The 14,673-nt window shown below is 42.0% G+C and overlaps 1 protein-coding gene across 3 annotated transcripts in view; it reads left to right on the top strand.

Moving 5' to 3' along the window:
* The first annotated feature begins 964 nt into the window (after positions 1–964).
* LOC146379141 (rho guanine nucleotide exchange factor TIAM1-like) overlaps positions 965–14,673 on the top strand; it is a 50,887-nt gene continuing 37,178 nt past the window's right edge. For 2 of the 3 annotated variants that reach the window (XM_084942459.1, XM_084942458.1), the window contains exon 1: positions 966–1,274. The gene's annotated coding sequence lies outside the window, so the exon portion shown is untranslated. Of the gene's footprint in view, positions 1,275–14,673 lie in introns of all 3 variants that reach the window. The other variant, XM_084942460.1, reaches the window with a different exon arrangement.

Here is a 14,673-nt window from a genome sequence, read left to right as displayed (position 1 = left end):
TAGTTTATCCCCAGTTAATAATCAGCATCTCTTATGAAGTTGTACTTAATGACTTATTAGGAACTCATTGAGGAATAATTCTTTCACAGTTTTGTTTCTTGTTCTTGGTCTCAGTAATTATGAAGTATTTATTATACGGTGTGTCTGTGTGTGTGTGTGTGTGTGTTTGTTTGTGTTGACCACAAGGCAAATAGCTATCCCATATATGATGTAGTCCTGCAACAGTGATTTGGACTTTGAGGGTCCACCGTAGATGATGTTAATCCAAGCTGACAACCCATTTCAGAAGGCTGCAAAGGTTCAGCACCATGTTTCTTGATATTCAAAATAGTCAAACTGAGAGAAAATAGTCAAAAACATCAGAAGAGACTTAATCCTTTTTTATTTGATACTTGAAATAAGAATGCTGGCTGGGTTATAAAATAGTAAATACAGAAATGATGGAAGAAAAGACAAGATTGCAGCAGAAGCATAACATGAGCAACAGCAGCTTGTGCGAAAGGCTTCAGAGAGAGAGAGAGAGAGATGCGTTTTTCATGTACTCCATCACGCAATATCTTCACCTTTCTGTTCAAAACCACATGTGCCTTGCAGGGTATTTTACTTTTTTAAAGTTAGATAGCTGATAAGTATTTCCTGCTAGCTTACCATCAGTAGAGCGTTGGTTTGGGCTATCTATTATCTTTCCCCAGAATTACTTACTATATCAGCCTATCTTTCCTTGCAGGCAAATATCGTTTTCTTGTGTGTTTGTGCATGCCCATGCTTGTCCACTCCACTCCACTGTGCCTTTGTTTGTGTTTAGAACGAGTCCAGAGAGCCAGCAATTAAAAAGAGGACTGGGACATTTAGGCTTAGAGGCACAGACCCAGCATACACGCTGGCAGTCAACTGGCAAGCCAGAGGAGGCGAAATTGGAGCGAGAGAAAGAGCGAGTGAGCTGGAGATGAGAGAGGGGAGAAGGAGGGCTGGGTTGGAGCGCATGTGGAAGAGAGAAAAGGGGAAACCAGAAAAAAAGGGGCGGGCTTACACTCAGTACACACACACCCTCCACTAAGTCTTCAGTCTGGTGTAGGCACGCAAAAAGACAGCAAGTATTCTAGTATGAGCTCTAATGTGTCTGTGTGTGCGTAAAAGCTGCGCTGGAGTCCGGGAGACGTTTCACTGATGCAAGGATTTCCCTCTTTTTAATTCTTGAAGAGGACGCACACAGGTTGTGTTTTTACCAGTTCAGGGGATTAACTGTAACACGCACGGGGACCTATTAAGTAAAGGTAAAGAGAGCTGTTTCTTGTTTTGAGGACGTTTGGTGAGCTTTGTGAGAGGTAGAAACTGTTGCCTATGGTGACTGGCTTTGTGTTATGTGTGATTAGATAAGTTACTAACTGTGTGTAGCACGTGTGCGTCTTCATAGAGTATACGATTTGTGGCATACCTGTGTGTATGTGTATATGTGTGTTAAGATATGCTGTGCAGTCCCACACATGGTGTGACTACTCTTCTTTGCTAGTACAGTATAGGCTCTGTTACTGTTTGGGGGATGCCTTTTTCTTTCTTCCGCTCTTTAGGTTCTCTTACACTTCTTGTCACACACAAATTGAAATAAATACACGAGAATTGCACAGAAAGCCCATTTTGCTTAAATGCTAATCCTGCATGGCCATTTTATGTGTGACGATGAAAGGAGCTTATCAATCATTAATTCTCTGTGTTGGGACTTTGCCTAATTTCCCAGTGGTGCTAATTTAATGATGATAAAATACCTTAACAGCTCTGAACCCACAGCACCTGGCAGTGCCCTTTGAGCTGTGGCGTTTGTTCTCTAACAGTAGGGGAAACACAGTGAGGCGTGTTATATCCAGTGCATGTGTTTGGTTGTGTGCGTTCACATACTGTAACAGATCTGATATGCAGAGTTATGAAATTTCTTGAGATAAAAGTGTGATTACTCTCATTTCAAGATCAAAAGATCAAGTGCTGCTTTCAGTAATTATGGCTTGTCAGAAGCTTGTTAGCCTCTGCTCTGTGAAGAAGCATAAAAAGCACTCAGTCCTCGACATTTCTGGTTATACCATCAAAGGTTCACAATGGAAGATGTAGAAAGACAGATTCACTGAGAAATTTGGATAAAGACATCAGCCTGCTCTGTGCATGTGCATATGTGTGGGAATATTAAGAGAGGAGAAAAGAAAAAGCAAAAGAGTGAAGCGGAGGATGAGACTGACAAAGAGGGAGACTTTAGAGCTACTGAAAGTCTTGAGGGAACAGCAGTTAAAGGCAGATTGGTACAGAAGACTTAGCAGAGTTGCAGTCAGCAGCAATACATGATAAAAAAAAGTAGGGAAACATTGTAAAGTAAGGGAAATACAGAAAAATTGGTGGGGATTCTGCAAATATCCACTGTCATTTCCTACTGAACACTGCAGACATATTTAGCATCTGTCACTCAAACGTGTGTGCATTAGAGGAGGTGTGAGGTCTCAGCTGTGCCAGGATCCAGACAGCAAAAGAATTACAGCCGATCAAAGGGCAAGTAGCCTCTGCTGTCCTTTCCTCCACCCTTAAAATCCCTCTTCTTTGCTGGGAAGGAAAAAAAAACCTTTGGTGGTTGGCTTGAGATTTTTCTCAACACCAATTATCTACTCAGCAGAGACCATGTGAGGAATCCTTTCATTTTGCTGTCATTTTGTTGTTTTGGGACCTAATAGGGAAAGCAAACGCCTCACTGCCTATCAGCAGTATTTACAGTAGATGGTTTGATATTGGTGTGGTTGTTTGATAAGCCAAGCAAAGGGCTTACCCCAAAAGATATCCCTGTTATATAAAGTCAAATCATAACAGCTCAGTAGCCAAACTTTTAAAGAGACTGTTACACGCCTCTCTTCCACAGAATCCCGATAAGAGCTGTCACAGCACATTTTTGAGTCAAACTGTAAAACAAAGAGCTCTACAGCAAATCAATTTCCCCGCTCTGCCTTGTAACTTGGTGAAAAACTGTGTTCATTCTGTTAATATTTGCTTTTCTCTCTTTCTTCTGATGACTGTTAAACCAGATCTCTGTGTCGCTTTCTTGTGTTTTCTTCACCTTATCTGTCTTGCCTTCTTGCCACAATTCAATGCCTCAGTTGCCACGAGGAAGTTGAATATTGGCAGGGTCTTTTGAGGAAGCGATCCGTGAAAGGATTTACAGTGACAGATAAAAACTGGTGTGTGTGTGTGTGTTTGCGTGCGCACGAGTGTAAGCGCGTATATATGCGCACACTTTTGTTTATATATTTATTTATTTACAAAAATGACAGACTTTGCAAAAGCTGGGGCCACCGAAAAGAGGAGGGAGGGAGCCATTATCCCATTCAGGTTTTTTTTGTGTCCATTTACTGTGTACGCAAGCGTGTGCGGGGAACAAATATGTGCACATCCACACAACCACACGGTGCTGTGTATACTGTAGGCTAATAATGTGTGTGAGCATGAAGGGGGGATGGGACTTTGTTAAGTGAACCCTCTGGGTTGGTGAGTGTATGTCTGTTTGTTAAGGTGTACATACTGACCCAGATTGATACACTTGCTCTCATGCTCTATCAGCTCACTTTTAAGGCCTGTATATGCTCAGTTCAGAGAGAACATTGAATTTACCGACAGCTTGGATAGGTCTTAATCACAAAACAAGTTAACTTAACGAAGAGTTTCCTTTGGGGGAAGAGAATTTTGCTTTCAGATGTAGTCCATCTCACGTGACGACATTAATACATATTCTTTATAAATGCACTGATACGTATGTATAATTAGTGTATTAAATAAGAGTCACCAAATCAACTATATACTCTGATCTTTTCATGTAAATTTCAGTTTCCTGCATACGTTAAATAACAAATATAGTATTTTTCTTCATCATCGACAAGAAAAACGACAAGGGTTTGTGCAGATATTCTCACATTGTTGTCTACTGCAGTGAATAAATCTAATAATTAAAGATATAACACACACGATGCAGGAACGGTCTTTATATGTGTCTTATTTTCTAAATTTACCTTTTATCCCTCCACTCATTTCTGCTGTTAAACAAATGTGGGGCTTATGCTCTTCCCCACCAACCCCACCACCATCCCCACATGCAATCAAGCTGTTTAAATGTTTGTGTTTCAGTGTGCGCCTCTGGGTTCTCTGTGTGTGTCTTCTACGTGTGTGCGTGTTCATGTTTCTCACTGTCTGCTGCCGTCATTTGGAGCCCAGTAAGAAGAGAAATATCGCTGAAGTCTGTTTTGGGAAAAGCAAGAGAAAACTGACAGCTGAGGGTGGGGGGAAGTTAAAATGTTTTTTTTCCTCTCTCTTCTCTGGCTTCACTGAGTTTCTCTAATTACGCTGCTGGTTCAGTTCTGGCTACACGCAAAAGCAGAGGGAATCCCTTTGCAATGCAGATTGTAACAAAAAAGGCCGTAGCTCTGAAACTGAGCGGGTCAAGATCAAGTGGATGAGATGAATCTGTGGGTTAGTAAGATGAGTTACAGAACAGGGGAAAATATGTTTATGCTGCAAAAAAATCAAAAGCAAAGATACATTTTTCAAATATTCCCCCAGCTCTTCTTTCTGGATAATTTAATTTCCTCAGTTGTATTTAATAAAAATGACTCTAATAAAATCTCGTAATGTCATAAACCGTGCAGTGGGGTTGATGGGTCACACATGTTTCCCTATTAAAGTTGAATAGGTTGGAAATCATTTGGATATCACATATACTGCGTACACATCTGGATGTTTCTGGGCACTTGTGAAATATTTGGAAATTATGAAATGCATATGTGACTATGCGTGATTATGTCATACTAACGTCTTTGCTTTTCCATTATGAAATGTCACTAGTCTGGTTGAGCAGGACTACTTTGTTGTTACCTAAGGACTGCAGATCAGGTGGAGAACATTGTCCCAGACTCCTTAACATTAACCCCCTGATGAGAAGTAAAAAAAGCAGAAGGGATGCCTCTAATTTGTAACGGGGGTCTAAGCAGGGGAGGGGTGTCTCACAGTTGACATGAGCTGGCATGTGCTCTCATCATTTCCTCCCTTTTGTCTGTTCTGTCTGCTGATGAATTGGGAGTTTCCTCCTTCCTTCCTTCCTTTACTCCCTCCCTTATTCTCCCATGCTTTATTTTCTCTTTGTGTCCCTCTTTCCGTCTCTTGCTCCATCATGAAATATTTCAATCCTTACTCTCTGTGTGACAGCATTACCACTCTTGTCATGTCTGCCCATTATCTCTGATCAGTGTAGTGTTCCAGCCCACACATCAGCTCCGGATACCAGCTGATGAGGTTGAAACACGTTTGCGTGTGTGTGAATGCATTTTAGCGGTTAGATTTTATTTTCTAGGGCACCCTCAATTCATAATATGTATAATTTGGTATACTTTGCGATCAGTCTCCACAGGATGTGTGCAGTGTGAGATTATACCTGAATATAGTTTCAAAGTGTGTGGTTTCATGGAAAAAGGAAGCTTTGCTTTGAGATAACCTGAACAGGAAAATGCTTTAAAAGACCTCAGAGTGCGAGAGAGGAAATGCACGTGTGTGTGTGAAGTGCTGAGTAGGGATTTAGAGCTAGTATTACTGCGGCAGTGCAGAGAACTTTTTCAATGACTGTGTTTATGCTTTGTTTGCACTGGGAGATTTGGCCTTCCTGGGATCTTTTTGTTTTTTGTTTTTTTATCTCTGATTGCAAATCTTTACTCTCCTGTTTGGAATCTGTTTCTCTGTCTAACTTCACACTCACTGGCTGTATAATTAAAGCACAGGAAAAGGCCACTTAGCCATTGTCTCTTCTCTTTATTCCTTCTTCGGCCCCATCGTTCTCCTCAACCCCCTCATAAGAGCTGGCAGGCGACTCAGTTCTCATCACACAGTCGCACTTTACGTCCCTGCCTGTTGACCTGGAAGTGATGCAGTGGGATATTGCAAGGCGGTCTGAAAAGCCTGTGTGTGCATTTGTAAGCGTGTGCAAATATGTACGTGTATGTACAGTATGATGTGTGTGTGTGAGAATGACAAAAGCAAGGGCTTACAGGCGAAGCTGCATGACTTTTCTTTGTTCTATGGGGCGAGTTTCTTTGGGGTAAGAAAAGAAAAAGCTGTGGTGAGTCCTTTATGAGGTCTCTTTCATATTGAGTGATTTTGTTATTGTCCTGTGGTGTGTTAGCTTTTAGGCACGTGAACGTGTGTGCATATGTGCCTGCGTGATGTCAGGTTGTCTTTGTTGTTCTCCCCTCAGGCTGGCACTCAGATGTCGGTCGTGTGGAGCTTTTACAGGTCACTAATGCACTGACAGAGGAGGATCTATTCACTGTAGCCACTCAAAGTCCAAACAATAACCCCCTAGCTTTAGTCTGCACAAGAGATCAACTCCAAAGAAATGGACCCATTGACCTAGATCCAACCCCATCCTCCGAAGAGATGCCCCATAACTGACATGCCGTTGATATTCACGTCTCAACAACAGTGTTGTGTTTGCCACAAGATATCTCATCCCCATTGGAGGATCCGTGTTCTAACAAGGTGTGGTTTACTAGTCTTTATGATGTTTATGACAGGTTTTAGCACTGATAATCAGAAAAAAAGAAAGATGACTCAGTTGTGCATATAACCATTAGTTTCAGCCCTAGACTTATTTTAGTCTTCCTGTGTGGGGGAAACTGACCTATTGTCTACTAGAATTACTGGTGTGTGTGTGGTTTTCAGCTGGTGAAATTTGCAGAACTGGGCGTCGGTCCCCTGTGTCATTCTCTGAATTCTTCACACCTTACTGCCACGCAAGTTGTGTTTCTGTTTCTGCATGAGATGAACAAATGGAGAAAGAGACCACAGTTTGTGTGGTGGTAACTGAGATAAACAAATGAGATCATATTGAAAATTATAGTATGTGTGTTGCAAACCTAGCCTTGAAATTCCAGCTTATATTTTCAGCAACTGCCATAGTTTTGTGTTTATATTTTCATGTTATTTTGAACGATCTCGTCTTCTAATTCCTTTGAATAGTGTATAGGTTTAAGTTTCCCAGAACTAAACTGTATTGTTTTTGGTGGTTTGTGACCTGTGTTGACCCGAGAACTGGCACAGTGAGCCGATGTTTGCCTGTCACATTCTTCCTGAGCATTTGTTACCCCTGTCCCTCGCTGCAACACATTGTCTCCTGTGTCTCCTTCAAGCTAAACTTTGTTTGCTATCCTTGCTATTGACTCAGGTGCACGGATGCACTAAGATAACTTCCAAATCCTGCTGTTCCCCTCCCCCAACTCCCTCAGGCCTCACTCTGTGCTGCCCATTCCTCTGCTGCTAACATATTTCATTACATTACCTCTGACAGGTTTATACTTTGATGTTTTTCCCCGCTTTTGTCTCAATACCATCTCTTCCCTTAATTTTTAATTTTCGCTTTCTAGTACTCCCACGGTACCCACTAATCTACGCCTTACCTAGTTTGTTGTTGTGCCAAAGCCTCGCTCTTGCTTTCTGGTAATGATTAGGGTAGTACTATAGCTTTAGCAGTAATCTTAATTAAGTGATAACAGTGTTGCTTTGCGTATTATTAACTCTCTTGGCATTACTCCGAAATGTTGAATCATTTTCAATAATATAAGTAAACTTGTACTGGTATAGTTGTAATAATTAAAGATTAATCCTGCTGTTTTTGTTTCACTGAGCTCAGGCGTGGAATTAGCACACAAGTCCATTTACATATCTGGGTTAATAACCATTTTCAAGCAGATCGTGTAAACTCGTATTTGTTAGAAAGACTGGATCCTATAAGTCCTGTGTAAACAATTCAGTCAAAGAATTACATTAATGTGGATAATCTCAGTTTGTGTGCAAAGATTAATTGTTTTTGTGTTTAATGTGCATAACTCCCATTTTCTGCAAGCAACTTTTATTTTGAAAGGTAATTAAAGACTGCAAACATATTTGAGTTTTTTCATCAAAACAGTAGCAAACTACCAGTTTTCCTGGAACAATTGCTCCCATCATTTTTAGAGACAGTGGTTTGGTCACCTCCTAACTCACTGTAACACACACAATGGCCTCTTCAATGGCTCTCTTTTCAGATAGTCTTGCAGTCATGTCATTACTGACAACAAATCGGGTCTGTTCACGTCTGGCCTACTTTGAACTGACACAACATCCATCTCTATCAGCCCCTCAGGACCTATCAGCACCACTACACCTCTTTACCTCTCGTGTCTCCTTCCGCCTCAGCACACATCATTCTCATCTGTCTACCTGTGGCCCAACACTCGATTCCACCAGCTCCCCGCCGCATTAACAGCCTCTCATCCCCCTTTCACCACCTCTCATCATCTTTTTTTTCAGACTCTCTTGCCTCTCTCGTCTCATCCCCCTGTCTCAACCTCCCACCTCAATCAGTCTACCTTTGCCTAAAACCCTCTTATCCCTCTCTCACACCCACTCAGCCGCTGTTTTTTCACCGTCCCTTCCGCCAGCACAGAGCACAACAGAAGTATTACCCGCCAATTTGGCTCCATTGAAAGCACTTTGTGGTTGTCTTTGACTGTGGATGTGTGTCAGTGTGTGACTTCGTGGCAGCGCCGGGGTTTGACTTACATTTCTGAAGATGCTAATATAAAGATTGTTTGGATTTGGCCATGATTTTTTTTAACCTTGGTGAGGTGATCAGTTCAGACTTTATTCGTCAACACAGTTTGAACCCTTTTAGGCAAGCTTTCTTGTAATTTCAGGAATAGTTTTCCAGGCTTCTTAAAGGATATTCAGAGCTATTATCTGTATGTTCCCTGCCTTTTTTTGTTCTCTGTCAAGATGAAAATTTCCCACACTGTTTGATTAATGGTAAGGTCCGAGCTCTTGGGAGGCCATGACTGATATTTATGTTTTTACTGTACTGGCAGTGTGTTTGGGATCATTAACATACTGAAAAATAAAAGTGCTGCCAATCAGATGCTTTGCAGATGGTATTGCATGTGTTAGTAATTTCAATTCAAGCCAGTTTTGACAATGCCACTGACTAAAACGCAGCCTCAAACCATGACAGAGCATCCGTGATGCAGATAGCTGTAGATACCTCTCTCCTGACCTTTCCTGTTTATATCGCTGATGATTTGAACCCAGACATTTGAATTTATCACTCTGTAATTCCTGTTGTTTTCAGCCAAGTTCTGGTGTCTTTTCCGAGTTAAAAGTGTATTCTTGACAGCTATCCTTGGACTGAGACTGTTTCTGATGAGGCTTTGGCAAACTGTAGATGAATCAGCTGAAGGGCACGATGCATCTCTCAGGTCAGATGTTTAGTGGAGTTTTTCCACCAAGTTTCTGAAGGCCTTGACTTTTTATCTGGTGGAGATAATATGTTAGGCCTGCCATGTCTTCTGCTGTCTTCTTTCTTACAGCTCTTTGGGATTCACCTTGGTGCAAAAATACTATTATATGCCTGTCAACCTGTGTTATCGTTGCCATTTTTGGAAATATAACAAAAGAATTGTGGATAAATTGCACATTTCTGCAACAGGCTGCTAGTAACAAATCACCTAGGGGGTCAATTTCAAAAAGATTATTTGCTGTTATCTGTTATATCTGGTGATCCCTTGAGTTAGGTTCCATTTATGATTCATAGATCAGTGTTAAATGACTTAACAAACAAACAAAGACAATGAAACTGAAAATTAGTGATTGCCAAAAGATTCAAAACTGTGAAAGACCTACAGAAAGACTGGAGAACTATTACCCAAGAACTTCTTTTAAAATCATTTGGAAGTCATGCTCCTTGGAGGCATAATATTTGAGACTTTTGTATAGTACTGTACTTGGTTGAAAATAGTAACAGATTAGTTGTATTTTTGCCTCGTCTTGACTCCAATTTTTAGTTTAATGCGTCATTCTTTTTTCATCTTTTTCTCCTTCTTTTGACTCATCTTCCTCCAACATGTTTTCACGCTCATTTCTTTTACTCCTCCTCACATATTTGAAACAGAAAATCACCACATGAATATTCAGTTGATTGGTTTTGATGACTGCGAACCGATTGTCTGCGCAATCACCATCTCATCAGGAAGGACGAGTGAGCGTTGATTGAGGAATGGCAAAAAAGGGGATGATTTATTAATATTTAACAAACCGCACACGGTAGTTTTTCACGTGCCAGTCAGTCCGCTACAACATGTGGTTTTGACCTTATCGTGTCACATATTAACCTACAACAAGAGTCTGAGTTGGATGTAATACAGAGATATCTTGATCTTCTAGTGTAAAAGCCTTGCATTGTAAGGGAGGTTAAATTGTGGGGTTTCCTGACTTTGAATTCATGCAGCGACTCCTGATAGTTGAGGTTGTAGCAGTAGCTACTGAGCAGAGCATCAAAATCTACACACTTTCATTGACTCTCCCGGGCTCCTCGCTCAATGGAGAGCGGGAGGTAGAAGAAAATCTTCTTTAAAATATGGTAATCCCTGACTGCACCCTGCTGCAGAGACAGTCAGCTGAAATCTGAGTTAAGGAGCATATAGCGTAAGCTCTTAGAAAGCCAGAGGAGCGTATTTAATGAGGTTAGTGACACTTGAGGAGCCAAGCAGAGTGAATTGGCTGACAGTGAATTCCACTGGCCTTTATCTTTTTTTTTAAACATGATCCTCGGTTGCCACACTGACCCCAAATCTCAAGTCTTTTACGTCACATTGCCAATCTGTGCTACATTTTTTTTCTAGCTTTCCAAAAACATTTTTTTAAGGAATTGTTTTGTTACTGCTAAAATAAAACCCGGTCTAATTTTCTCCGCTTCTGTGTTAGAGGATGACAAGCAGTGGGGAACATAGTGAATGAATAACAATCATCTCATATCCTTCCACTCCACTTTGTTCTGTCATCTCTGCGTTTTGCTTCTGTGGCCTCAAAATGAAAGCCCTCTTCAGGAAGGAATTATCATTTGTCCCTCGCCAGTTAAAAGAAATTAATGTTTGATTTAAGGAGTCGAGACTCGTGCTTGCAGCCACACACTGTTTGTGTATCTGCATGTGTGTTTAAGCTTAGAATTGGGGCGCGTGCCTTGTCAGATCCCGGAAGGATGAATAGAAGCTAATCTCCCTCTTCCAGGGAATTCTGCTGGTGATGTCTCAGGCAGTCCTGTCTCAAAAGAACTGTGGGAGTGCGGCGGAGCGTGCACTACCGTCGCAACAATGGTATATTTTCAAAAGCATATCTGACTCTTGTCTTGGCGTTAGATAGACGTGGTTCCTCCTCAAATGTGAACAATGTGCCCACCTATGTTTGCAAACAGATGCATACTTGTGAATAACCGCAGTGATTCTTATTCATTTGGACCAAGAGGCTTCCTGCACCCAAACATGCTCTTATTTTGGTAAGTTTGGTGGTTTGCTAACATGTGGTGTGTGCAGGTGTGCATGGAAAAAAAGAGGAGCATAGAGATCCTCTGATAAGGCCTTGTTGTCACATTCCCATGGCAGTCTGTCTGGACTTGTTTTTGGATTGAATTTTCCTCCAATAGTAATTCCTTTTTTAAAACTCCCCAGAGTAAGCATAAAACCTCACTCCGCCAAGTGGGAGGAGAAATGGTAACAATTCAAAGAATGTGAGAGGTGCAGGAGAAAGGCCTCAGGGAAGGGTGATTCCAATAATTACGTCATGTGTTTTAGAGCTTCGTGGGGGGTGTTGTAGTTTGAAGATGTAAAGAAAGGTCAGTCAAGCTGGGAGCTTTTCTGGTTTCAGCAATGTTTAGCGTAGTCACTGTTGCAGTCTTTAGCAGAGATTGGATTTATTTCTTTTGATCTTCTTTTTGGATGAAGCACATCTAAAGAGTGTCGTTAAGGGCTTCAAAGCGGCCCAAAAGCATGTGAGAGACTGTTTGCCGCCATAGAAGTAAATTTGTAAAATACTATGATGTTGTGATGAGTTGTTGTCTTTAACAGTGAGCTCAGTGATTCACTTATGAAAAATCTGTCTGGTTGCAACATCCTTTTCCAGAATACAGTCAACACAGTGACGAGATGAAAGACAACAAGTGACATGTTTTGTTTGGCTTCAGTTGCAGTACAGTGTAGAGCTACATCAGCATCACATACAGTTTGCGTCTGCTGAGCTGAGCTGTGTGTCACGTAGGGCGGTGCTGTGAGACAGGTGCAGAGATGAAAAGATTGGCAGGGGAGAGTAGGGTGTGTCTCCTTTGAGTGTGTTCTGACAGGCCTTTGGTATTTTTCCAAAAAGTGTGAGTGCATGCTGTGACTCGGAAAAACCAGCTCTCATTTCTCTTGGGATCCTGCAGGTGTGTCTGACTGAAAGTGTGCGCCTGCCTTTATTCCACAGTACTCCGCCGTGTGCCACAGCAAACTACGTTCATGCGTTAGGTGATAGACGTGCGGGCCTATAGGTGTTGAGCAACTGACTAATGCAACAGTCACAATGTGGCACAATGAATGTGACAGCTCCAGTAGAGAACTGTTATCGGCAGCGCAGGTAAAAGGAGCCTCCAGTCCCGGTAATCCTCGGCCCTGTGTGGTTTGTAGTCAGACAGATGTGAGTGCTGCTGTTTGTGACATATTTAGACAATACTTACCTTTTTTATCTTCAGTTGCGGAGATTAAATATGGAATTTTGTTGTCTCCAGTTTTCTTTCTTTGTCCCCTCTGTGTGTGTGTGCATGTGTGTGCTTGATTGTGAGTGGGCATGTGTGCATGGTAATGATGCTTTGGCGGCTGTTGCACGGTGCGCCGTGGTAATACACTCTCCCGATGCGTTAATATACTGCGAGAATGAGAGGCTGAGAGGCTGAGAGAAAGAGAGCAAATAATTATGTTTCCCCTTTTGTCTCGGCTCCCTCAATTAAGCCTGAAGAGAGGCAGACTGAGCACATGTCTACTTATCCACTTAAAGCTCAGCAACAATAGGACCCCCCAATTTCTCTGACTTTATCTCTCCCTCTCACGCCGTCTTTATTTCTTCCTCCTTCCCATTTTCTCACTTTTCCCTATCAAACTTCTTTTCATACCCCAGTATTTTTTTTTCCTCCCTCTCTGTCTGTACCAGACTCGACCTCCCCCCACCCCTCTTCATGTGTTTCGCCTCCAGCCTCGCCTCACCTCTCAGCTCTACAGGGGTTTAACAGAGAGCTCTCCCTCCTCTCCTTGTTACCCTTCTCCCTCTGCGGTGCCTTGCTGGGGGGCACCGGGAAGAGGAAAAATGAAGAGACTAAACATTTTAGACTGTACACTGCCAGAGGAAAGGCAGTGGTTTGATTTCCCCCGTGTTTTGTCACTCAGGATTGTGTTGTTTGTTTGACCCCTGTGCATTTTGTGTGTGTGTTTTGCACCTTCCCGACTTAGCCTGTATGTTATAGAATATATGGGTTTGCAAAAAGGATGTAAATTCAGTGAAAGGGTCATCAGTGTTTTTGTGTGTTAGTGATTTGCATTTACTCCACATGTTTATCTATCTATAAACTCCAGCTGAGACAATGAAGTCCTGTTTTTATAGTAATTGTTAAAAATGAACCAGCAGAGGAGCCATAAGCCCAAAATGAATATTCAGCCTATTTTTTTAAGGTGGGTGGGGGGCAGCATGTGGGTCGGCCTCAGTGGGACAGAGGGTGTAGGAGAGATGAGATATAAAGGACTGCATGAGAGGCAGGAGAGCTGTATCAGGGTCAAGTTCAGCTTATGTAACTGCTTCCCACAGCTGGGGTTGGGATGTGCTGCACTAGCCTATCTCGGATGCGTTTGCACACATGGTGTTGTGGTGCAAAGTCAGAGTTGAAAATCCTCTTTGTAGTTTCCATCAGGTTTCTGATCAGATGCCTTCACTTCTCTTATTGTCCTGTTTACTTCTTGTTATCTAAAGTCTCATTTCTGTGTCATTTCCCAGAACTGTAACACGGTTGACTTATTGTTTTTGTGCCCCAGAGAATTAAAAAAAAAAGATTACTGTATATAGAACAATAACACTAATAGAAAAAAATAGCAGCTGCAGTCAAAGTTTAGTAAAATTAAGATTTTACTTAAACCTGCAACATAGACCTCGGGGGAACAATTGATGCTTTTGCATTCGAAAAACAGGTGACTCACCAGATGTGGTATCTCAAAACAGATGCTCCAAACAGTGCGCTAGTGGCCATATGCTTTGAAAGTACATTGTTGTACATGGCAACACGAGGGCTTTCTTCCATCATTTTCCTGCTTATTGGCTTATCCGGCTGCAGTCAAATGCGTTTGCAGCAGACTAACTACTGGGCAAATGTTCACAACAGCAAGCATGTTTGCTCTTGCATTCCTTCACACTATACATAGCACATTATGGAAATCTCGGTCTACTCTTAAGCAGCTCAGGGCTGGTATTAGAGAAAATTAGGTCGTGTTGGCATGGATCATTTAATTGAGTCTTAAGCACAAAATCGTTCCCATAGCTTCTTTCATCTTCTGTCATTTTGCTGATGGTGTGTATGTGTGTGCGTTTCTCTTTGTCTGCACCGAAATAGGGGGTGTTTCCCAAAATGTTTTGTGCACACGCCGGTACACGTCTGCGTGGATTTGGTGGGCAGTGAGTTTCAGGGTAGAGTTAGAAGAAATTGTGGTTGTTTGTGAGTCCCCCCTTCCCTTCCCCCCCCCCAAAAACCCTTCAGGCTCAGACAATACGTCTTTTCTTTGTTTCTGATGAGCT

This window comes from Perissodus microlepis, chromosome 10 (genome assembly GCF_051167445.1).
Source record: "Perissodus microlepis isolate ML-2025 ecotype Zambia chromosome 10, ASM5116744v1, whole genome shotgun sequence".
NCBI classification, from domain to species: Eukaryota; Metazoa; Chordata; class Actinopteri; order Cichliformes; family Cichlidae; genus Perissodus; species Perissodus microlepis.
Note: the sequence above shows the minus strand (reverse complement) of the source record. Positions and strands in the feature narration are given on the sequence as shown.